General features: G+C 35.3%; 1 protein-coding gene across 4 annotated transcripts in view; it reads left to right on the top strand.

Moving 5' to 3' along the window:
- Positions 1-25,776, top strand: part of LOC145239749 (uncharacterized) — a 162,760-nt gene that overhangs the window by 126,196 nt on the left and 10,788 nt on the right. For 3 of the 4 annotated variants that reach the window (XM_080103152.1, XM_080103154.1, XM_080103153.1), the window contains one exon: positions 18,162-18,230. The exons of the other annotated variant lie outside the window; for it this stretch is intronic. The gene's annotated coding sequence lies outside the window, so the exon portion shown is untranslated. The remainder of the gene's footprint in view (positions 1-18,161; positions 18,231-25,776) is intronic. 4 annotated transcript variants of the gene reach the window in all.

Here is a 25,776-nt window from a genome sequence, read left to right on the forward strand (position 1 = left end):
TAGTATTGTAAATAAGTTCTGATTTAATATTTCATTTTCTTATCTTTAAGATAAGAGAATATAGTCTCAAAATTTTTATTTTGATAATATTTGTCTTACCCTTTAAGGGCTGACATTTAGTCTAGTAAAATACTAAATTTTAAAAAGTAACTATCGTTAATGTTCTCGTTTCATTTTTTATTTAATAAACATTAAACATTTTTTTGATAAAAGTATGCCAGTCTGGCAGCCATTTTATTTCATAAGAGGCAAAAAATGCTAACTAATCAAATGATTCAATTTGTTTATTACTTTTTTTGCGAGAGTGGCTTTTTTTTTTTTTTTTTTTTTTTTGTAGTTTTTATGCAGCTTTTATTTTTGTTTTATTTTGCGTCGCTTTGTTTCTTGTCTTTTTGAGTTCTGATTAAACGAATCGTTAGACTCCCATGAACTCGTTCTTGGAATGTTTACAGGAGTTGTTTCCAATTAAACTAAAACTGCTTTAATTCTTGGGTGTGGAAATTAACTATTTTTTCTACCATTATAACTTTCTTTGGTTTTCCTATACAAATGTCCAATTTTTCCCGCCCTCTTCTTTTCAATCTCCCTTTTAAGAATATCAAGTGACTTACATGTCTTAATGTTTTTGTTTGTTTTTGTTTTTTTTTTGTTTGTTTTTTTTTTTGTTTGTTTGTTTGTTTTTTGTGTGTGTGTTTGTTTGTTTTTTGTTTTGTTTTTTCAATTTAGAAAAGTAGGCATTATTTTCTGTTGGTAATTTGGTAGGAGTTAACTCCCTCTTTTTAAGAGTAACTGAAGGATGGAACATTCCTCATCATTTTATGGTTCATTTGTGAATGAGTCAGAAAATTCTTTAACCGTTTTAATAGGTTTGGCTACTAAAAAAAAAATTTTAATAAAAATTCAAAAATAATTTATAATATTCTTTTTGTTCTTTCCTTAGTTTGTACATTACGCTTTGAAAAATGCTAAGTACAATTTTTGAAGGCTAAAGTCTCCAAAAAGGGACCAAATTCGCAAAATTTTACTTTTAAAAAGATCAATCTGACAACCTTGGATAAGAATATGAGTGATCTTCCTTGGATGTAATCTCGTTTTTGAATATCATAATGTATATGATCATTGTTTTAATGGTGTGAGAAAAAAATCTCGATTTGCAGTGAGTCTTCACCGAAAGAAGTCAGTTAAACGTTACATAAAAAAAAGGAAACATTTGAAAGAAACTGGCCAAAAAATTAACATTGTCTGTCAAGAAGTGCTGGATTGAAGGAGTAAAAGATTCTCTTACAATGTGATTTTATTTGCTTTGAACTATGTAACACAATATTACTTTTTGAGTATCTATTGGTACTTATTAATTTCTTGTTTGGGTCCATTATATATTTAAAATACAATGGCTGCTATTTTTATAGAAATGTTAAACTCGTATTTGCTGTATTATTTTTTTTTTTCTGTCAAAAAAAAACAATCCAGAAAAATATTTGATTATTCCCACAGGTCTTGCTAGTTTTGTAATATTGTTTAATAATTTTGTAATGGCTCATCATGACCTGGCCTCCATTTTTGAAGTAACTTATTTTTTGGCAGGGCGGGGGAAATTTATAGCAACTCTATTACAAATGACTATTTACTTCCTGCTATTGTTAAATTACGTCTTTTACCCAAAGTAACGTCTCTATTTTATTTACCTAAATCAATTGAAGTCATAATTTGCTAGCAAACAAAAATGAGCTTTAGAAATTGCATTCATTGTATGCACATACAAAAGTTAATTTTCAATAATAGGTTAAAGTAGTTTGCTTAAAGCATTGTTTAATGTGTATATATAAGAAATTCAAGTTTATACAAGGCAGAATACAAAGGTGTGACAAACTGACGCAATTCCAGATATAATGGTGGAACCTGCTATGCAGTTTCACTTTTATTGATCTAATTCCTGTGTATAGCCATACATATGTTTTTATACAATATTTTACATGTAGAATTTTCGTACTTGCGTCAGGTGGCGTGTTCACAATGTTGTACGCAAGTAACAAATCCTACATGTAAAATATTGTATACTAGCTGTACCCGGCCATGCGTTGCTGTGGCTCCATTTGTTTAAATGGAAAACAAACAAGAGACAAAATGTATTTTTATTATGTTTATGTTCTAAATACTTGTAGATACACAATATTTTTAGACGTGTTAATGGTTATTGCAAACGCCAGCGAAATGTGAAGTGCAATATCTTAAATAAAAATTTTAAAAAAGTGTATCCGTTGAAGTCATTCAATGCGCGTTCGCTGCCCGTTATTCCATAGGTTGACAGAGGGGAAAACATGAGGGTTTAATGGTAACTGCGCATAAGGCAAGACCCTAACTTTCAAACGCACCGGCAGGTGGCGCCCACGTATGTCCATTGAAGTATGAAAGCACAAAATGTATACAATACTTTCGCTATTCTTCAATTTTACTGTACAGGTCATGTGATCAAAACAGTCGGAAGCATTTTTTTTAATTGAATATTTAAAGACTTAATTCATTTTTTTTTTTCTCCAACAAAAGGCGCTTTTGTTTTTTGAGACGTATATTCTCACGGACACAAACACGCGCAAGAGAAGTACGCACGCGCAGTCAGATAGCACTCTTTCTCTATATATATAATGTGAATGTGTGTATGTGTGTATATATCGATTTTTTTTTTTTTTTACATGATACCTATTAGAAACAAATTCATTGTATATGATAAATTAAATAGACGTTATTTTATTCCATGTAACGTAATCATTAATATGTAGGGACCCAACACGTTGTAGACTCCATCACAAGGAACATAAAGTAAGAGGAAAGAAATTTAGCTCGCTTTTTCAGGTTTTAACAAAAGATCTTTATTCCTCCTCCAACCACGTGCGACTTCTCGTCTCGGCTGTGACGTCATCCACATGTTTCTAACATGATCATTGATCTGCGCACACATTCTTTTTATAATCTTTTTCTTTTTTCTTGCCATGACGTCACCTCGCACACAGCTCAGTCATTTGCATACAATTGCCGTATGCTCATCCGTGCTCGGTTATATCCATAGCTATGAGTAAATTGTGGATCCCTGCAATTCTCAAGCATATCAGTGTATAATTGTACACGATATAGCTGACTTCATAGTCTGAGACTGTATCCATTATGCCAATAGCACACAGCTTTCTCAGTGAATAAGTATTAAATGGTGACGTGGTATTTTCTGTTTCTATTTCTCCATATTTGTCTCTTTATCCAAGCCTCAGTATCCACTTATTATTCTGGTTTCCTTTTTTTTTTTTCTATAAATTCTATTGTATGTCAAAATAGCTCACCAAACCCACCTACTATATCCCCCCACTACCTCCACCAAAGAATTCCAACTTAATGCCATTTTGTTTCTAATTCCCTTGGAATGCCAATGGTAAATGATGCGCATAAAAGACTTGCTCATATTATAAGGCCTCTATTTTTACTACCTCACTTTAAATTTCTGTTAACTGGAAAAGTGGGGTGGGGGCAAAGCATAATAGATGCTAATACGGATTATGGAATTTGTGTTCTATACTGGATCCTTCTGAGGTAAGACAAAGATGAGACGATCTGAAGACTTCTTTTGGCTAGTTGTTCTGTTTTGTTGATTTTTTTATTTATTTTCTCCCCCCCCCCCCTGATAAAAGGAAGGTGAATTCACCCTTGTTCATCTGTCCACACTTTTCTCAATAACTATGCCTTGGAATTTTTTGAAATTTTGCACAAACATTAAACATGATACGAGTAAAAAAGTTACAGAATGGATTTTCCAAGAAAACTCAGGTTGCCCCCCTAGGGGTGCCTTTCGGGTTAACATGGCTAAAATTTACACATCTGTGCTTATTAAAAAAAAATTGATGCCTTGGATTTTTTACTCTTGGGTGTATGCCAGGGGCTCTTTTAGGGCTATTAAAAATACTCCATCTTTGGGACTATTTTACCATATTTGTAAAATTTTCTGTGTATGTCTATTTAGCAGTTTTGCATTGTGCTGAACTCAAATGTAAATATATTAAGGCCTTGGAGACTTATGGGGCTATATATATATATATATGTGTGGTTGTGGTGGTGGGAAGTTGATGGACTTGATCATTCCTTTTTTTTTTGCCTGGTGCAGAACTCAAATTTACATTTGTTGATGCTCAAAACTGCACCGTTTGTTCATTTTCACCAGGATTTAACATCCCCTGGGGACTTTTGGGGTTAAATTGCGGGTAGAGGGGAGCAAATGCTGAACTTAGTCATTTTTTTATGCCTCACTCACTATGCATTCATGGGGACCATGCATACTTCACTTGTTTTAATAGAAATTTTTCCAGATAAGGCACGAAGCCACTTTATGTAAGGAACTAACAGGAACTAAAGATGATTATCACAAAGATGAGCGGTGCCTATTGACCTTAGTCTTGAAAAGATCAAGGTTATAGGTAGGAGGAGAAGTCAGCAGAAAGAGTTCCATAAACCTGCAGTTCTCCGCAAGAAGCTACTGGAATAGGAAGCTATACTACAATAAGGTATCGAAACAGCAAATTGATGGAGATCACTAGAACAAGTCAAACAACCTGCAACAAAGGAAGCAGAAATTAGATAAGACAATTCTGACGAACACATACCATAATAGTATTTAAAGAAAAGACAGACTAGCGACATCACATCTTTTAGAAAAAGGTTGCAGAGAAGATAATGGTGCAGAAATTGGCCTCGTTCAAATGGGACGGAGATTCGCCAGCGTAAATATGACAATACTTGTGGCTAGATCATTGGTCCATAACAATAATTATACACTAGGACATTTATGACCACAATATATGTAGGTTTTTATTAATTTCAGGATGCATGCTTCAGGGAGAACCTTAACTATTGTGGTGACTTACGACTTAATCATTTTGTCTGTTCTTCATGTCTTTGTGGTTAGATCGTTGATTTACAGTGATTAAATATAGTTTTTGTCTTTTTTTTTTTTTTTTTTTTTTTTTTAAGTTACAACTGAAATTCCAAGTCTCCAGCTTCACTGTCGACTTCCTGATTTTAATCACCAAGTGCTATCACCTACCCCCACCTCCACTCCTCCAATTAGTGAAGTGAAATACTTAAATAATAATTGCCACTTGAAGAAATCCTGAAGAAATTTTATAGTCTTGGATTATCAATGCTTCGCCTACAATATTCATAATGTCGATTTCGTACAACGTTTTGATGTTTGGAATGGGTTGTTCTGTCGTTATGTTTACTGTTATTAAATCATATTTATAGCGTGCTTTTTATTGAATCATATTTATTATGACGGTGTTTTTTATTGAATAATATTTATTATGTGTTTTTTATTGAATAATATTTATGACGTGTTTTTTATTGAATAATATTTATGACGTGTTTTTTATTGAATAATATTTATGACGTGTTTTTTATTGAATAATATTTATGACGTGTTTTTTATTGAATAATATTTATTATGACGTGTTTTTTATTGAATAATATTTATTATGACGTGTTTTTTATGGAATAATATTTATGATGTGTTTTTATTGAATAATATTTATGACGTGTTTTTATTGAATAATATTTATGACGTGTTTTTTATTGAATACTATTTATGACGGTTTTTTTTTATTGAATACTATTTATGACGTGTTTTTTTATTGAATGATATTTATGACGTGTTTTTTTTATTGAATGATATTTATGACGTGTTTTTTATTGAATGATATTTATTATGACGTGTTTTTTATTGAATGATATTTATTATGACGTGTTTTTTATTGAATGATATTTATTATGACGTATTTTTTATTGAATGATATTTATTATGACGTGTTTTTTATTGAATGATATTTATGACGTGTTTTTTATTGAATGATATTTATGACGGTGTTTTTTATTGAATGATATTTATGACGGTTTTTTTTATTGAATCATATTTATGACATGTTTTTTATTGAATCGTATCTATTATGACATGTTTTTTATTGAATCGTATCTATTATGACATGTTTTTTATTGAATCGTATCTATTATGACATGTTTTTTATTGAATCGTATCTATGACATGTTTTTTATTGAATCGTATCTATTATGACATGTTTTTTATTGAATCGTATCTATTATGCCAGTGCCTCTTTCAGTAGCATATCACTCATAATGTAGTAGTGGTGGTATCATGCAACCCATGTAAGCTAATGAATTGAAAGATATATTTATAATTTACATCATGTATTGATGTAATTCCTACTTCAATCACATAAATTATTTCTAGTTAAAAGAACACGCACACACACTCCAGTCGGATTATTTTGTTTTCATCACTAATAACGGACGTTTGTTGTTTATATAAGCAGCAACAGTTATTCTGTCTGTTTCATTATAGAAGGGAACTGTTCGTTGGGCACATCACCATGTGAAGTTCGTTCCAGAGTTAGGCACCTCCTGCAGGAAGTGCTGCCTCTGCAGAGAGTGCAGAGCACGTCATCTACGACTGCTCATGCATCCACCGCTTCCCCCACCCCTGAATACTCTTACCTCCACCACCACCCCAATCCATCTGAGGGAAAAATGGAAAGCGATGCCAGATCTTCTGGACATCTCCCTCCTATCGCAACTATAACCTATCCCCAATCCCTTTTTTCAGTCTCGTTGCTCAACAACAATAGCAGCAGCAATCTTTTTCTTTTTTTTTTTTTTCTTTTTGTTCGCCATCAACAAAACACGCAAATGACATGCGTCCAAAAGAAGTCTCCAGGGCAAGAATATCCATCTCCTTTTTGTCATTTCAGAATCTTAACAGCGCCTAAATTTACATAATCACTCTCCTTATACTCAAATGGTTTGCATGCCATTGTTTCCTTACAGTGGACACATGCTAGTCGTGGCTGCTTATTTCTCCCTCTCTTTGCACAGTCCTCACATGAGTACTATGTCATAACTGTTTCCAGGTCCAGGTTTGAAGATTTTCTCGTGATCTTTTCGCCAGGAAGCTGGTATATTCTTGAAGGAGAAAATTATGATTTCAATGTTAACGTTATTTTTACTCATAACCAATGGAGCTCCATTTTTCTTTTGTATATTTCTGTTCATTTGCGGACTGTTATTTTCATCTTCATGGTTGTTTCACAACGTTTCAGCCAACTATTCCTCCAACTTTCATCAGGAAGTTAACCACAATGAGATAAGAATGCGGAGTCTCCTAACTGTATCCTCAATAACTACTGCCTTCCATAGTTGTTGTCTAACCGCATCTTGGTCAACTAATCCTTTGGCCTGCTTTGGGTAGGATTGAAACTACTATCTTCAAACAATGCTCACCTGGAACCATAGAGATTCAACACCTCTATCCACTGTGCCACACACCCCAAAGGCAGTCAAGGTTGGATTTCTTGATCCAAGGTTTTGTTCTTTCATTGTCAGGTCTGTATCGAATGGTATATATTATTTTTTTTATTGGAATCCCTTTGAGATGAGTAATTTGTACATTTATTTATTTATTTGTGGACTGTTATTCTCATCTTCATAGTTGTTTAATGACGTTTCGGCCAAACTATTCCTCTGGCCATCGTCTTTTTTTTTTTTTTTTTTTTTTTTTTTGCTGGACATCACCCACTGAAACCTAAGACTTTGGATTTGATCACTTCTAGGGTCGATTTATGAAAATCCTCGGGAATGAATTAAAAACCTTCAGATCTTCAGAAACCACCATCAGAAAACAGAAACTGCATAAACAAGGGACAAAAATAGCATGATAATCAGTACCATAGAACATGAAAAATAGGAATTATTTTCACAAGAAACAAAAATTGCTGGATCATCGGTTGCAAGAGATAAACACTACCATATGTCCAGAATTTTTTTTTTTTTCTCTGACTAACGAGTCACTACTTACCAAGGCCTATAGACTACTCAAGGATAAGGGTTAATAAGTGTGTAAGAGGACAGTGAAACATGAGGATTGGTGACTATGGTTGAGACTGGTCAGAAATTAGATTATTTAAGCGAACGACTCAACAAGAATTTAACATTGGACTTGAAAACGACCATGCTATAGTTATATCTAATGCTCAATTTTCTCTAGTTGTGAATGCATCTAGTTTTGCCATCTGTGCAGTTTTACAATCTCACCAACTGTAAATTCAGCCATTGTCCTACTTCTCTCGTTTAATGACACATACAGAAACTCGATAAAGTATTTTAAATGTGAACTCTTACATAGCTATTAAACATTTTCGTCATGCATTTCTAGCGATTTTAATGAAATTTAAACCATATGTATAAGGTTAATTCAGAATTTACCCATTTTTAGCCAACACTCTTTGGACCATTATTTTTTTTTGCCTTTTATTCAAAACCCTAAGGAAGTGTGAATTCATGCCTTTCTCTGTGTGTTTAAATTTGCCTTGCTGAGTTCATTTCCATATAAGTAACACACAAAATACCTTTCAACTTTATTGGCAGTTCCCAAAAACAAATGCCGGGAATATTTGCACACGACCAATACTTCATTCAAATGAATAATAAAGATGCATTTTTATAATCTACAAATCAAATTTATAATTATTTCAACCTTGTTTGAAGTAACTTTGACAATAATAATTCTGATTGGTTGTTAGGTTTTGTATGTCAAACTTTTGCATGTGCATGCTTTATACATTGATTTGTTATGTGGGCATTTGAAAGGAGTTTTGAGTCATTTAAACTGTTGAATAGAAAATTATTTCTAGTTTTAAGACTCTTAGCAAATTCCTCATGTATTAGTGTTATGGCATGATGTTGATCTATCCCGTTTCGTGATCAGATCAACTCTTCCAGACTCTCTCTCTCTCTCTCTCTCTCTATATATATATATATATATATATATATATATATATATATATAGTTATGACGAATTGTTGTGACAGTCATAGCCACAGTAATAGACGAAGATTTTTTGTAACATACTATTCTGTACTTCTGTAGATAAATACTCTTGCAAATATACCAGTTTTAATTATCGGCCTTTCGAAAAGATTGGATTTTTGGAAGCTAATTGCTTACAATAATTTTACAAATTGATAAAACATTACTTTTACAAAATTGCTTATAGTTTTATAACAATTTGATTCATTGAATAATTTAATTATACCATTAAAATTAAATTTCACTTTCAAAATTTTTTTTTTTTTTCTAATTTGAAAAAAAAAATTTTAGTGAAGATTCCCAGTCAATGCTGACTATGAACAGTTAGTGAATGTTATGAAATTTAATTTAAAAACAAATTCTATATTTTTAATTAATTGGAATGTTTATCGAGATGAGTATTATTTATTTATTGCGGACTATTATCCTCATCATTTTTAGTTGTTTCATGACGTTTCGGACAACTATTCCTCTGGCCTTCATCAGGTGGTAACCGCAACAGGATAGAAACTTCAAATCTCCTGATTGCTGAGGGTGCAGTTAGATTTGGAGTTCCTATTCCGTCGCAGTTACCACCTGACGAAGGCCAGAGGAATAGTTGGCCGAAACGTTGTGAAACAACAACAACAAAGAAAGATGAGGATAATAATTCGCAATAAATTAGAATTAATAATGTTGGACATTATTTTTTATTTGTTTTTTACATGGAAGTCACCACTTATCCTCAAGTGTTCTTTGGGCCCTGATAAGAGTTAATGTATACGGTAGTCAGAGATAACAGCGTATTAATAGTCAATGGTGAAAGTGGAGTAGAAATGAATTGGGGAGAGGGACTCAATAAGAACTTGTTTACATTGAACTTGAAGATGACCATATCGTAGTCAGCTGGAAAGCAGGCTAGTGGAACAGTTCCACAGGCATGTCTCCAGAACAGAAACCAAGTTTAATACAAAATCAGAATTGATTTTTATTTCCTCACTAAAGAGTCAGTACTTATCAAGGCCCAAAGGATAAGGGTTAATGAGGTGTATGGATTGTCTATTAAACAGTAAAGGATATGAATGGAATGACCAAAATTTAATTATAAGAACGGTTTATGACGAATATTAATCTAGCACATTCTGGTGGCTTTAATTTCCTAATTAAATCTTTAAAAAGAGATTTTTAGCATTAAACTAACTTTCTATTTAATATTAACAAAAAGAGCAAAACGATCTCTCCTTCCTTAATCGTTTAAACAAGACTCTGTAGGCTAACTAGTTTAGGAGATGGAAAACTTAAAAATAGCACTAGTCCTATTCCTATATCCCAGGATTACTTACTCTTTGCCACTGGACATGAGAAATACTGTATTAAAAAAAAAGTGCAGTTGCTAACCTTTGAGAATTTTAAACTAAACCATTTAAATGATTCGGACTACTAATCTTAACAGGGTTGTTATACAACATTTCAGGCGATTTAATCTATGACACACTATAAGCGCTTCTAAGCTGTACTAAGGGGGGGGGCTGTAGTCTGGCTGGAGGTGGTGGGGATCTTGCAGCCTGATTTCAGGGGTTGACTTCTTGACAAGGAGGCTTACAGTCAGACTTGGTTCCCAAGTTTTAAAAGATGCATTTGAAGGTCAAAGGTTACATCAGCTAGAACGTTGTTAATATAACAACCGTGATGAGAATAGTAGTCCAAATAATACAAATTAATCTTCATCTCAAAATTACAGAAACACAAATGCTTAATTTATCCACTTTTTAAGATTGTTCTCGATTTACCTTAGTTAATTATATACTAGATGTACCTGGCTTTGGCTGGTTTACATCATTTGTAGACATTTATGCTGACGACACTACCATTTATGGTAGCCCATCTAAGACAGTAAACGACCAAGTTCTCTCCAATTCTCTCTCCTCTGATCTTGAGCACGTAGTAAAATGGGGAAAGGAGTGGCTGGTTACTTTTAATGCATCTAAAACCAAGCTTCTCTCTTTACATCATCAACATTCTGATCCACATCTGGCATCAATTAAAATGAATGGCTCTCGTCTTGAGGAGGCCTCAAGTTTTGACAAGCTTCTGGGCTTGACCATTACTCCTGATCTTAAATGGAACACATACATCAAATCTGTTGCCAAGGCCGCTGGAAAAATGGTGGGATCTTTCTATCGATCCGGTAGATATCTCACTGCTGATGCAATTCTCTATCTATATAAGAGCTAGGTACGTCCAAGGATGGAATACTGTTGCCACATCTGGGCAGGAGCTGCTAGAAAGGACTTTTCCTGCCTTGATAGAGTTCAAAATAGACTTTGTAGGAGATGTCCTTTTCTCTTCCCTGCAACCTCTCACAGAAGAGATGTTGCGTGTTTGTCTCTGATGTATCGTTATTTTCATGGATAGTGTTCGACTGAGCTTCAATCTATGGTCCCCCCTCGCCAAACTTTCACAAGACACACTCGTCTAGCTGAAAACACTATCAATAATTCCCCCCACTCTTTATCTGTACCTAAACGTAGATTCCATGAACAAAGCTTCTTTCTTAGAACTGCACGCCTGTGGAATTGTCTTCCATTTTCCTACTTTCCAGTTGACTACAATATGGTTGTGTTCAAGTCTAATGTAAATAAGTTCTTGATGAACCGTTCCATATAAGTTATCAAATTGACCGAATTTTCATTACTAATGATTAGTATATTGTCCAATTTCTACTGTAGACTCTTTAACCCTTATCCTTGAGTGACCTCTTGGCCTTGATAATGTGGTGATGCCTGTGTAAAAAAAAAAAAAAAACGTTAAATTCCTTTTTAAAAAAAATGTAAAAAAACAGACATTTGCATACGAATATTATGTTTTTCCTAAATAGTTCATTTCTTGTAAGTAAAAAAAAAAAACTCAAGCTGAGATCGAAACCAAAACCTAAAAACAGTAAGTCAATTATGATAACCATTGCGCCAGCTTGCCGTGATTTTTAAGTGTTTTCAAACCTACTTATTCTTAACATAAGGAAGCTGTCATATGAACGATTTGCGCATGCGCAGTCGTGAAACAGTTGACAGATAAAAATCTGATCCCCCCCCCCCCAAAAGTAGTAACTTTTCAATTTTAACCCCTTAGCTCTTTTTTTCCGGATGAAAACCAATTAGTTTTTCACGTGTCTGAATACCTTATATACCAAGTTTCAAGTCTATTCGTTGAATGTATAGGTTGTGAGTTGTCCTCATATACACAGTCTCACTTTTATAGATATACTAACAAAGTCCCGACCTTAATATTTGACCTTGAAAAATAGTGTGCACCATCCCTAGGCGAGGAATCATCATGCCAGGTTTGATCATGATCAGTTCAGTGGTATTTTTATATTTTTTTTACATAGGCATGATCATTTATCAAGGCCCAGAGGCCACTCGAGGAGAAGAGTCAAAGAGTGTACAGTAATGAATCAGACAATGTAGTAATCGTTAGTAATGGAAATTCGGTAAATTTATTAACTTAAGTGGAACGGCTCATTAGGAACTTGTTCACATTGGACTTGAAGACAACCATATTGTAGTCAGCTGGAAAGCAGGCAAACGGAAGAGTTTCATAGGTGTGCAGTTCTAAGAAAGAAGCTTTGTTCATGGAATCTGTTTAGGTTTAGGCACAGATAAAGAGTGGGGGAAATTATTGATAGTGGTTTTAGCTAGACGGGTGTTTTTCGTGAAAGTTTGGCGACCATGGATTGGAGCTCAGATGAGCACTTGCCATGAAAATAACGATAGAGCAGAGACAAGCTCACAAAGTTTCTTTTATGGGAAAGAGGTTGCAGGGAAGAGAAAAGGACATTCCCTATGAGGCTACAAAGTCTATTTTGAACTCTATCAAGGCAGGAAAAGTCCTTTCTAGCAGCTCCTGCCCAGATGTGGCAACAATACTCCATCCTTGGACGTACCTGTATCTTATATAGGTAGAGAATGGCATCAGCAGTGAGATATCTACTGGAGCGATAGAACGATCCCACCATTTTTCCAGCGACCTTGGCAATGGATTTGATGTATGTGTTCCAATTCAGATCAGGAGTAAATGTTAAGCCCAGAAGCTTGTCAAAATGGTGTGCACCATCCCTAGGTGAGGAACCATCATGCCAGCATTGGTCATGATTGGTTCAGTGGTTTGGCTGTAGAAAAGTTGTACAGTGAGACACAGTCGCACGTACGCTACTACTTTCTTTAAATACTAGCATTTCAGCCTGGTGTTGCCCGGGTGTTTGGAGGTGTATGTTGAGCACAAAAAAAAAGCGGTCAATTTTTTTACTTTGACCCTTTATTATGACCCCTTAACATTTATTGTTTTAGGCTCAAATCAAGTTATTAAGTTAGATCCATGTCCAAGGAACCTATATCTAAAATTTCAAGTGTTTAGACCCAAAATTGTTGGAGTTTGGTAGAGTTCTCAAAGGTCAAATCGTTGAACTTTGCTCCCTTAACAGCCAAATTTCTGGCCGGAAACCGATCAAAGATTTTTCCAAATCTCAGTACCCTGTATATCAAATTTCGAGTCTGTAGGCTTAAAATTTAGTTATTGTGTAGGGAAATGTACAGACACGTTCACTTTTATAGATATGTAGATAACAAAGTTATTAATCTTTTTTTCCCAGCATTTGCTTTGAGTTAGTGGTAATAAAATCCAAATCAATGAGAAAATCTTTTGATAAGTTATGTTAATCGGGACTCTAAACTCCTCAACAACTTTTTTTTTCACAAGAAGCATATTATGCGCAATTATTTTTTCTTTAAATATAATAACCCCCTCATATAAATACCCTTTGTTTTAAGGGCAAAAAGCGGGCACCAACAACAAAAATATAGGAGCATGCTGGCTACCGGATCTGATCAAAGTCTATTATCTGTGCACTGGTCTGGTTTCTTCTCTTTGGCATTTCCCAAAATGGGGAAGAGGGTTGGGAATAAATGACTTTTTTTTTTTTTCTTTTTAACTTATTCTGATCATTAAAGATTAGCGGGACCTGTGGAAATTCCACATGGGACTCATCTATATGTGATATATTGATGTTGGCATTATGTAGATGTTCAGTATAAATGGAGACGCTCTGATATTATTGTAGCTTTTTTTTTTTTTTTTGTTAAAACTGCAAAAGTATTTATCTAAGCTAGCACGAACGCCGGGCAAAGCCCGATCGTAAAGTAAGCTAAAATATATTTTAATTCTTACAGATTTCGTATATATTATTATAGTTAATGTTCTTTCGATTTTTATATATCAGAGTTGCGATTTCAAAAATATATCCATATGACTTGAGTGCATTAGCTTGAAACGAAATAAACTTATGAAAATAATATATGTATATATGCATATAACTTGAGTTTCTTCAGCCATAATCGAAACCAAAACTTATGACGAATTCTTGGTAAAATTATTTATAAGAAATGGAAGTACATAATTAAACGACCCGGATGTAAGCATGACATAGAAAATAACCCACATGTATTAATATGTTAAAGATGCATAATCCTCCATATACTACTTTTGTGTGTGTGTGTGGGGGGGGGGGTAAATACTAACTGCTGACAATTGAACATTCTTTTTCCTTGACTAAAATCTCATTTCATTGAAACACACCCATTTTCAAAAGACCTTATTTTTCTTTTCTTTTTTTTTTTTCTTTTTATTAAATCTAGGCCTGGAAATTTGAACCGATTTCCATGCTGCACACACAATATGCACTGTCTGTTAAATCCAAGTGAATAAATACATTCCAAGAAATCATTACAAAATTTCTTCAGCTTTTTATTTATTTTATTAATGTAGTCTCCCTGAAAAGTGACGGGGGGGGGTATGCTCTGCCAATCTTGGTTTTTAGGCTTTTCATGCAAGCCTTTTAGTTTTTCAATCTGGGCTAAATAGCAAAATTTATGACTGCCTATAAAAATAATTTTGCTAAAAACATTTCCTCTGAGATGAACTAATTTCTTGAAAATCAATGGACTAAGGAAAAAAATCTTTTTATTTTTGTATTCCTTGTTAAATAATAAATTTGCATGATTTTTTTTTTATTTTACTGAAATGAATTCCAAATTTTCATGTGTGCGTGTTATCTCTAGAAATAATGGTTAGTGATTCTTCATAAAAATTACAAATATATTTATATGAAAAAATTTCCAAGGAAGATGATGGAAATTGTTACTAATCTATAACCTCCCTTAAAATTGTTAAGATCTATTCGATTTTATTGAAATATATTAATAATTAAACATTTCTATATCAGACATTAATTCAGTTTCACAAAATTTCAGCTACTGATGATATTAGCTGAACTGCAAGATGGGGGGGGGGGGATAAAAAATATAGCGTTTCTTATTTAATCCTGGAAAATGATGAGTCTTTCTGCTAGTATTCTTATAAAATTTATTTGAATCATGTAATTTGATTTTTCGTATATAAAATGTCATTTTTGATGAATAAACAAAAAAACACAACCAACCATGAATTTTTTTTTTTTTTTTTTTTTTTTTTTTTTTAGTAAAGGATTGGATTTCTTTCCAAATTTATTCAAGGGGAGGGGGGGCTAACTTTCTATTTGATTTCCCCTCGCCATTAAAAATTTTTTTTTGGCTAGAAGCTAGAAAATAGCATGTTTTTTACGTGCTAACTTTTGCATGACAGGATGGATATATTGCATTTATTTTTATAAAAATATACAAATAGATACACATTTGTCTTTATTATAATTGAGGATTTTTTTTTCTATAGAAATTGCCTTTTTAGTTGGCCAGACATTTAAAATTGCCTTTGAAACGTTTTGGTGACAAAATCTGTTAGATCATGAGTGTGTGAGTTTACAGGTTTAAATTACAACTTTAATGTAAAGAAGCTCGATGACCCCCTACATCTGGTTACCAAATGTCAACGAATAAATTCTCCTTCAAAATCAGCATTGGATTTGATATGAGTAAATATACACTAACCACATTCTCCTACCCATCACCACCTACTACCACTTTTGCTTTTCCTTTCTGGTATTCACAAATTAACCATTTTTTTTTTTTTTTTTTTTTTTTTAACTCTAATAACTTCTGTAACTATAGTCGAGCCGATTCAAAGACTGAAAATGATTGGCCACATGGTCAAAGCATCCCAACTTGTATGCTGTCTCTTTGATAAAGAGAAAGAGGGATGCCTGCTATTCCAAACATCCAAAACAACTAGGAGGCGAGCAGTGTCGGGTTATGCAAATAATTCATTTTGTGATGTACAAAGATTCAGGCTAGCAAAGTGAATTGCAGCTGGTTATAGGAGTCGTTTTGGATTAATATAAACTGGCCTAATTCCCCATTTGAGCCTAGTGCTGTTCGTGGGAAAGTGCTTTTGTGGTGTATGTGTGTTTAAGACCCGTGCGTTATGTCTTATGGCTTTCTGTGACTCCTGTCCACTGGAAGTCTAGGTACAATCTGTGCCCTGATCAAGATCCATTGTCAGAATCCATTTGCTAAGGTAGTAGCATATTTATTACAACTACCAGTAGTCAACTGAGAGAAACTGACTTCTTGATTCTATATGCATATCAATAGTAGACAGACTATTACTAAATGAAATGTCTATTTGCAATCAAACTGCTGAACCATAATCCTATATCAAGATCAAACAACTTTTCTCTGGTAAAATTTTTATAAGAAATTAAATTGTCAAAATAAGAATTATCTCCCTTGGGGAGTAACTAGTTTCTTAATCAGTGATTTCCCTTAGTAAAAAAAATAAATAAATAAATAAAAAAAGTTACTTTCAATTCTCAGTTTCTTTTGGGGAAATCTTGTGGCAAACATGGTTCAAAATCAAGATGAGTCCATCCTTATTTGCTCACCAGATGCACCACAAGCAGCTTGGCCATCCCCTCATAGAAACGAGAAAATATAAGTCGTTCAGTTAGGATTAGACATTAATAACTCTATTCATTCCTTATATAGTACTAGCCTGGGTGCCCGGCGTTGCCCAGATGTTCGGAGGTGTGCATTGAGCAAAAAAAAAAAAAAGTGGTAGTCGGCAGTCAGGCTTGAACCCGTACCTTGAAGGAGGAAAAGAATGTGGAAAAAAAAATCCTGACGTCTTTGCTGATGCGTCTATCGCCAAACCGGAAATGGCAAAGTTTTACATTAAGGCTAGTCAATTGAAAAGAGGGGATGACTTTCGAAAATTTCAGTGAAAAAAAGCGACCCCCTCCTTGTAGAAAAGTGCCCAGTTATGGGTGAAGGAATTAGTGTTTTTAGCGAATTTTTCGATATTTGCTCTCTGAAGGGTTGAGCTTCAAAAGGATACCAATTTCATGAGAATCTACCGCCTCTGTCGAAATTTTTAGGCAAATATATAAACATACATACATACATACATTTAAACATTATTTTTTAGCAAATATCTTTTTAATAGAATTTTTAAAATCAAATTTAATTATTACTGCCTCACTTAGTCCTCATTTAAATTAATTTAAGGAGAGTAGAAAAAGGTTTTATTTATTTACTAGCAGGGAGACCTGATGTTGCCTGGGATTGAATGAGGATCAATAAGTGTTTCACACTTCCAATTTTATTGTCATCAAAATCTGTGAAATCGCTCATTTTTCTATGAAATTGATTGATTGCCTGTTCTAATCAGGGACCCACTCCGGTGCACTGGGAAGAAGCTTCACATGCTTCCTTGCAGTAACTTGGTCCACAATATGTTGAAGTATATATTGCACTGTAGAGAACCTACTGTTGATTTTATAAAATCATATAATAGGTTGAATATGTTAAATATTTTAATATAATGGCTTTTATGTAATGGTTTAAAATGCAAAAGTCAAGTATCATAGTTCAGTTGTGCTCTAAATAGAAAGTTATTTTGAATGCGTTCCTGTCTTATCAAAGAACCAACAGGTTTTATACACCAGGCCCTTCTACTTGTATGGTGATGAAACTTCTCAAATGCACTTGTGGTATTAGACTGTATAAGGGTGTTAACTTTGGACAGTTTCTTCTTTAATCTGATTATTTCGATTATTGATCTTCGATATTTATAGGAGGCGTTCCAATGTAAACCCTATCTAACACTCTTAAATAGAAAGTACATTTGTGTGAAAAAAATTTTTAAATCTGCCCAGTCGTTTCGTAATCTATAGAGAATGAACTCACACACACACACAATGCCTTTTATATATAAGTAGATTTTTTTATTAGTTGTTTTAAATTTTATTTTATTCATTTTTAATTTAGTTTCTTTTTTTTTTACAGGTTTTTCCTCTTTTATCTCGTATCCAGTACACATGAAAAAGGACATTTGATAGTTTAAATTGACCACTGGTAAGTTCATTGGGAAAGGGGAGACGAGGTATGAGAAAAGTTTATAGATTTACTTTCGTTTTGCCACAGATAAAGTGCTAATTAGTTATAAGTAATTTTTTTGACAGGGGAAGTTCAATGCTCAATATGGGCGATATGAAGAACACAATTACTTAAAACGTCTACACGGTCATGGCTGACAGAACGAAAGCAAGTTATCCATTCAAAGTTATTGTATTCATACTTTAAATTGTATTTTTTTTTCAAGACACAATAAACTAAATATACGAAGTCAGTGTATTATCTGTTTTGATGCTACACTTCATGTTTTCTGTTCTGTCAGTGGAGAAATCCTTCATGACTAAGACAACTTTTATTTTTGTTCCTGTTTTTGGGAGCTGGATTTTCCCCACATTATAAACCGACCTTGTGCCTAACTCTGCCCTCGTGGGGAGGCAAGTAAATAGGAATATTTCGGTAATTAAACTTTAGTTACTCCTTTCTTTGTTTTTTTTTTTTTGTTTTGTTTTGTTTTTTTGTTTTTTGCCCATTGTTATAGTCTAATACTTTTTAAAAACTAGGATCTATCTCCTCTGTCATGCCACTTCCTGCCATGATGCTACTTTCCGCACACGTTAGCCTAACCTCTAAGTTCACCTAATGGAAAATTCCCTTTTCTTGCTTAATATAACGTGATGTAGAAAATACCGTTTTTAACATTAATTTCACACGTCCACATCCAATTTTAATAGAATAGTGGAGAAATTTGTGAGATGGGGTTTCACAACAATATCAAGACAAAAGTAGTTCAGTGTTAAATCAATTTAATTTATCTTGACCCAATGTGCTTCTGTATTCATTCGTTATTTGCTTTAACTTTGAACAAAATCTGTCTCAATTTTCAATGATTACCATAAGCGAGAGATGTATATAGTGATTTCTAGACTTGAAAAAATAAAACTACTCTTGATTCAATTTTTTTCTAGCAGAGAAAAAAAAGTTTGAATTCCAAAGTGTCTTTTGAATCTATTCGGTCATTACAAAAAATGACTGATTTCAGTAACCTATATTTAATCATGAAAAATTAACTATCGAAGCATCCGAATTAGTCGAAATGATCCAATTATGCGTCTCTGCCATTAATCTACGAGGTTTATTCCTCGTTGATAAAATGTTAATGGCTGGGATGCAACAAAATATTTGAAAGCTGATTCCACTTCTTTGGAGCAGAAAGTTTTATGATTTAAAAATGTGTTCAAGTGATGATTAGTAAGCGAAAGAGATGGAGGATGTGGCAAGATCTAGTATTCCAAGTCTGAGTTTCTGCAAAGTCATTCTTGCAACATGTGGCCTCGTGGATGCTAGGAAAGAAGTTGTCGGTAACAAACAAGGCAGCCTAAAAGACAGTAAATGAACTGAATACTGTTGACCAACCACAGCAAAGAATGGTCTTCATGACGAATTTAGAGAAGGATTCTGGACAGTTTGTAGACAGGTGAGAGGTTGGTTGATTTCAGATTTCTGCATGCCCTGTTGAGCTCTCCCTTGACCTTTGTAATATGAGTGGAATGAGCCCATGTCAGCCGGCAGCTCTACTTTTCAACCACGAAAACGATGTCTGCAAATAACTCGTCTGAATGTCTATTTAAACAAACATCTGTCCGCTGTCAAGACAATGAGCGTTTATATATAAAAACGCTCATTGTCTTCTTGACAGCGGACAGATGTTTGTGTGTGTGTATATATATATATACACACACACACAAAAACACTCACTGTCTTGACAACGTTGACATGCAGACTATTGTACACATCCTTACGAACTAACCCCTAAGCAAGACCTGCTTTGATGTGGATCTGAGGGATGCCTTGGTCACTGCTCGATGATGGATCTTGATCGAAACACTATGATGGTGATCGTGGAGCAAAATTGAATGTCAGTTCACCAATTCAGAACTATTTTGCAAGCAATTATACATATCAGTGAATTTGATTGTTTTCCAAAAATTGTAGTGGATGCATGCAGAACACCAGACAATCACCATAATTTTTTATTGGTGCAAATTTGGCTTTAGGGGGTGTTTGCAGGACTCCTCACAATGAAGCCACTGACATGACCATTTACGGTTATGATAAAGGATCCACTTGTTTTTATTTTATGCTGTTGACGCATTGACGCGTTTTTATTTTATCATGCTGTTGACGCATTGACGCGTTTTTATTTTATCATGCTGTTGACGCGTTTTTATTTTATCATGCTGTTGACGCGTTTTTATTTTATCATGCTGTTGACGCGTTTTTATTTTATCATGCTGTTGACGCGTTTTTATTTTATCATGCTGTTGACGCGTTTTTATTTTATCATGCTGTTGACGCGTTTTTATTTTATCATGCTGTTGACGCGTTTTTATTTTATCATGCTGTTGACCCATTGACGCATTATGGATAAGGAATGTTCCACTTTTTCATTTATTTCCAAAATAATTTATTTTTTATTTTGACCTGAAAGTCAAATCAAGCAGATTTACAGAAGTTGCACCTAGTGTAAGTTGGGGGGGGGGGGGAATCACGTTTATAAATAAGAGACATTGCCTTTGTGAAAACAAGATAATTGCTGTGATCGGTCGAGTGTAGCTTTTCCATTTTCTTGGGTAAAAATTAAACCAGGGTAATTTGGAAAATTATCCAAGAATTGACGGAAGAAGGTGAGAAAGAAAGCGATTAATTACTAAACAAATACATGGTAGGAATTATTTCTCACTTTCTCTTGCTTCTCTCTCCTTTTGCCCTCTCCTTTCTCTCTCTCTCTCTCTCTCTCCTTTTGCCCTCTCCTTTCTCTCTCTCTCTCTCTCTCTCCTTTTGCCCTCTCCTTTCTCTCTCTCTCTCTCCTTTTGCCCTCTCCTTTCTCTCTCTCTCTCTCCTTTTGCCCTCTCCTTTCTCTCTCTCTCTCTCCTTTCTCTCTCTCTCTCTCCTTTCTCTCTCTCTCTCTCCTTTCTCTCTCTCTCTCTCCTTTCTCTCTCTCTCTCCTTTCTCTCTCTCTCTCTCTCTCTCTCTCTCTCCTTTCTCTCTCTCTCTCTCTCCTTTCTCTCTCTCTCTCTCTCCTTTCTCTCTCTCTCTCTCTCCTTTCTCTCTCTCTCTCTCTCCTTTCTCTCTCTCTCTCTCTCCTTTCTCTCTCTCTCTCTCTCTCCTTTCTCTCTCTCTCTCTCTCCTTTCTCTCTCTCTCTCTCTCCTTTCTCTCTCTCTCTCTCTCCTTTCTCTCTCTCTCCTTTCTCTCTCTCTCCTTTCTCTCTCTCTCCTTTCTCTCTCTCTCCTTTCTCTCTCTCTCCTTTCTCTCTCTCTCCTTTCTCTCTCTCTCCTTTCTCTCTCTCTCCTTTCTCTCTCTCTCCTTTCTCTCTCTCTCCTTTCTCTCTCTCTCCTTTCTCTCTCTCTCTCCTTTCTCTCTCTCTCTCCTTTCTCTCTCTCTCTCCTTTCTCTCTCTCTCTCCTTTCTCTCTCTCTCTCCTTTCTCTCTCTCTCTCCTTTCTCTCTCTCTCTCCTTTCTCTCTCTCTCTCCTTTCTCTCTCTCTCTCCTTTCTCTCTCTCTCTCCTTTCTCTCTCTCTCTCCTTTCTCTCTCTCTCTCCTTTCTCTCTCTCTCTCCTTTCTCTCTCTCTCTCCTTTCTCTCTCTCTCTCCTTTCTCTCTCTCTCTCGCCCTCTCCTTTCTCTCTCTCTCTCGCCCTCTCCTTTCTCTCTCTCTCTCGCCCTCTCCTTTCTCTCTCTCTCTCGCCCTCTCCTTTCTCTCTCTCTCTCGCCCTCTCCTTTCTCTCTCTCTCTCGCCCTCTCCTTTCTCTCTCTCTCTCGCCCTCTCCTTTCTCTCTCTCTCTCGCCCTCTCCTTTCTCTCTCTCTCTCTCTCGCCCTCTCCTTTCTCTCTCTCTCTCTCTCGCCCTCTCCTTTCTCTCTCTCTCTCTCGCCCTCTCCTTTCTCTCTCTCTCTCTCGCCCTCTCTTTTCTCTCTCTCTCTCTCGCCCTCTCCTTTCTCTCTCTCTCTCTCGCCCTCTCCTTTCTCTCTCTCTCTCTCGCCCTCTCCTTTCTCTCTCTCTCTCTCTCTCGCCCTCTCCTTTCTCTCTCTCTCTCTCGCCCTCTCCTTTCTCTCTCTCTCTCTCGCCCTCTCCTTTCTCTCTCTCTCTCGCCCTCTCCTTTCTCTCTCTCTCTCGCCCTCTCCTTTCTCTCTCTCTCTCGCCCTCTCTTTTCTCTCTCTCTCTCGCCCTCTCTTTTCTCTCTCTCTCTCTCGCCCTCTCCTTTCTCTCTCTCTCTCTCGCCCTCTCCTTTCTCTCTCTCTCTCTCGCCCTCTCCTTTCTCTCTCTCTCTCTCGCCCTCTCCTTTCTCTCTCTCTCTCTCGCCCTCTCCTTTCTCTCTCTCTCTCTCGCCCTCTCCTTTCTCTCTCTCTCTCGCCCTCTCCTTTCTCTCTCTCTCTCGCCCTCTCCTTTTTCTCTCTCTCTCTCTCTCTCGCCCTCTCCTTCTCTCTCTCTCTCTCTCTCTCGCCCTCTCCTTTCTCTCTCTCTCTCTCTCGCCCTCTCCTTTCTCTCTCTCTCTCTCTCTCGCCCTCTCCTTTCTCTCTCTCTCTCTCGCCCTCTCCTTTCTCTCTCTCTCTCTCGCCCTCTCCTTTCTCTCTCTCTCTCTCTCGCCCTCTCCTTTCTCTCTCTCTCTCTCGCCCTCTCCTTTCTCTCTCTCTCTCTCGCCCTCTCCTTTCTCTCTCTCTCTCTCGCCCTCTCCTTTCTCTCTCTCTCTCTCGCCCTCTCCTTTCTCTCTCTCTCTCTCGCCCTCTCCTTTCTCTCTCTCTCTCGCCCTCTCCTTTCTCTCTCTCTCTCGCCCTCTCCTTTCTCTCTCTCTCTCGCCCTCTCCTTTCTCTCTCTCTCTCGCCCTCTCCTTTCTCTCTCTCTCCTTTTGCCCTCTCCTTTCTCTCTCTCTCCTTTTGCCCTCTCCTTTCTCTCTCTCTCCTTTTGCCCTCTCCTTTCTCTCTCTCTCCTTTTGCCCTCTCCTTTCTCTCTCTCTCCTTTTGCCCTCTCCTTTCTCTCTCTCTCCTTTTGCCCTCTTCTTTCTCTCTCTCTCCTTTTGCCCTCTCCTTTCTCTCTCTCTCCTTTTGCCCTCTCCTTTCTCTCTCTCTCCTTTTGCCCTCTCCTTTCTCTCTCTCTCCTTTTGCCCTCTCCTATTTCCCTCTCCTTTTTCCCTCTCCTTTTGCCCTCTCCTTTCTCTCTCTCTCTCTCTCTCTCTCCTTTTTTCGGTTCGTTTCTCCTTTTTTCGGTTCGTTTCTCCTTTTTTCGGTTCGTTTCTCCTTTTTTCGGTTCGTTTCTCCTTTTTTCGGTTCGTTTCTCCTTTTTTTTCGGTTCGTTTCTCCTTTTTTTTCGGTTCGTTTCTCCTTTTTTTTCGGTTCGTTTCTCCTTTTTTTTCGGTTCGTTTCTCCTTTTTTTCGGTTCGTTTCGCCTTGTGTAAACAAGCACCAAAGCGTCATAGCTTATTTTGGTCACCTATAAATATGTTTAGCTTTCCTAACTTTGTTTGTAGGGCTAATGCCAAAAAAATAGAAAATATATTTCTAAGGAATTATATAAATAATGAACAGTGAGTATTTAGAAAGGGTTTGAAATATTTTTTTTCTAAAAAAAAAAAAAAAAAAAAAAAAAAAAAAAAAAAGGGCAAAAATATAAGTTTTTTTTTTTTGTTTTTTTTTTGTTTTTTTTTTAACATATATGTCCTGATGAATCCGCATGTATAATCAGTGAGGGTTCTAGAATCATTGGTTGCTTCAGATCTGTTGACATTATACGCCCTCTTCAAGATGACCCCGGTTCAGGTTGATCAGATCCTAATTGATTTCAAGATTGTTATCTATTACAACCCCATAGTCTTCTTTTTTTTATTCTCTGGTCGATAAAGCTGTCCGAGATAAGGCTTCTTGCGCCATTGATATTTTTTCCCCTTTTTTTTCTTTCCCTTTGCAGAACATGATTGAGTTTTGTAAAGTTGAAAGCAAAAACAACCAAACCATACATGATTAATTAGTATTTGAAGATATAAAGAACTTGAAGCATAAATTTTTTCCAATGCATTAGGCATTAAATAACCCGAAAAGTGTTATGTCATAAACCCTCTTTTTATTCACAAAAGAATTCAAAATATTGCAACAGCCATCTTGAAGCTCCCGCTTTTTCTATGTATGAGTGCTACTGCAGGTGTCTTTCCTCTCCTTTAATACCCAAGTTACCAACAGCTCTGGCAAGTGAATGGGACATAAAGCCCCCTCTATCTTGTAAGCTAATCTTTTGAAATCTCAGAAGTCTGTCTGAAAAGTTTGAATTTTTTGGTGGTTCATATTTCGACATGTTAGAACGTATCAAGTCATTGACAGTTATATAGTGCACTTATATTTCCGGTTAGAGCCTACTTCAAACTATCTCTTGAAGAAAGAACGTTGCACATTATTTAGTTTCTGTTGATTTTGAAATGCTTTGAAGATTGTAAGACCCATTTTAGGAACTGGATGCTTTTCTTTTTCTTTAAAAGCAAAAATTCTTTGCAAATGACAAAAATAACATGTGGCATGTATAGTGCTTCAGCTGACAAAACCATATAATCTACTTCCAAAGTTTTTTTTTTTTTTTTTTTTTTGGAGGGGGGGGGGTTATTTTTTTAAGTTTAATTAGAATCCGAAGGGAAAAGACATACAGGTGTTAACGAACTACTGCTGTCATTTTAATCTTTGTTTGTATATAAAACTTATTGTATGCACGTGTAATGTTTCCTTTCCCTATAGAAAAGTTAGAGAATCTTCATAAAATCCAAAAGTGTGTTTTTAAGTAAAACTGTGGCTTTGTAATATTATAGGATGCTCTCTAATGTGAATTTTCTATCATAGTAGAGGGATCCCACTTTCTTTGCAGTCGCTTTGGTAATAGCCTCAATGTATTCATACTTAATGGTAATATGATAGATATATTGAGATGAAAAAAAAAAAAAAAAAAAAAAAAGCATGTAAATCCGTATAAAATATTAAAAAATTTTACTAGTACTTTCTAGAGTCGTTCAAAATGTCAAAAGTAGAAAAAAGAAAATCAGTCATAGACAAGAAGTTGGTATTGGACTTCAGTTCTGACCAGATCTGACTGTCCAAAGTTGCACTGTTCTTAAATAAAATGAGGGAAAAATCGTCTGCATTTGTTTGGACTAGTGATGAAAAGATTCCAATATTTTTTCCCCGATTCTGATACAATTACGGATTCAGGGTTTTTTTTTTTTTTAAATTTCTAAACATTTAGTTATAGTCATTTTATTTATTATATTGTCTTTCCAGCATTCTATTAAAAAGAAAATGAAAAATACTGAAATTGAGTTGTCTGCCCTTGAATTCAACAAAATATGGTGACTAGTTTCTCTTGTATCAAGCATATCCTAAAATTTGATTTTCTAAAATAAAAGATACTGCCTGATCAAATTATGTAATTTTTAGACTACGCCATCTTCGTTCAGTCATGGGTATGTACATCATAGACTTTTCTACATGTTTTTTTTTTTAATTTTTAAAAAATAAGTGCA

Source organism: Euprymna scolopes, chromosome 19, assembly GCF_053919585.1.
Source record: "Euprymna scolopes isolate OS-2025 chromosome 19, ASM5391958v1, whole genome shotgun sequence".
NCBI classification, from domain to species: Eukaryota; Metazoa; Mollusca; class Cephalopoda; order Sepiida; family Sepiolidae; genus Euprymna; species Euprymna scolopes.